This window comes from Lottia gigantea, assembly GCF_000327385.1.
Source record: "Lottia gigantea unplaced genomic scaffold LOTGIsca_698, whole genome shotgun sequence".
NCBI classification, from domain to species: domain Eukaryota; kingdom Metazoa; phylum Mollusca; class Gastropoda; family Lottiidae; genus Lottia; species Lottia gigantea.
This window is the reverse complement of record NW_008710368.1, coordinates 1-887: the sequence shown is the minus strand read 5'-3', so window position 1 is coordinate 887 and position 887 is coordinate 1.

Here is an 887-nt window from a genome sequence, read left to right as displayed (position 1 = left end):
TTAAACATAGACTTGCTGCTAGATATAATCCGATGTGTAATGGTGGTGTAGAACGCTTTAATAGAGTCATCAAAGAAGGTTTAAAAGCTCACTTACAAGATGGTAAACCTTTTGCAGAAGCTATACGTCTTATTCTTAGAACTTACAGAGCTACACCGCATTCCTTAACCAAGAAATCACCTTCAGAATTAATGATCGGAAGACAAATAAAACTACCTTTAGAAAATCTAAAACCTCCACAACACAATGAGGGAAATTTTGCCAGGACATCGGCATAAGCCTGCTCTTTTTCGATTTCCAAACTGTCGAGGGATCTTTAACGTGCACAGTTTGTAGAACATGTGGCCTATTATTGTTTATTGTCAAATCCGAACGACTAGACGCCTTTTCCATGTCAGCCGTACTTACCGGCATCACTGACAGGGGGAAACCGGGTTGAAAAATCCAAAGGTTTTATCTCGACCTATGCCGGTTTGAACCCTGGACTTTCTGGTTTAGCGAGCAAGCGTCTAACTCACTGAGCCACCGCGGCTCTCTAATATTGTCATATGACAACGTATACCAATATCAAAGATAAATCGTCACTGCGACATTTGAGCCAAGGTACAGCCCACAAACAAGCTGAATAAGCAGCCCTCTCGTTAGGGTGGAGTCCTTGGGGGTTGGGCCCCAGCAAGTGAGAATTAATCCGCAGCAAAACCTTCTTCAGTTCAGCAGAGACTGAATCATTTACAATAAACAATTAGCGACATTTATGGGTAGAGATCACATTAAATAACAGAACACAATTTTATGGTATAATACTCCTTAGTTTTATTACACACTACGTTTCAACAATTTACATTGTCATCATCAGACTACTCCTTAGTTGTATACACACAACATTA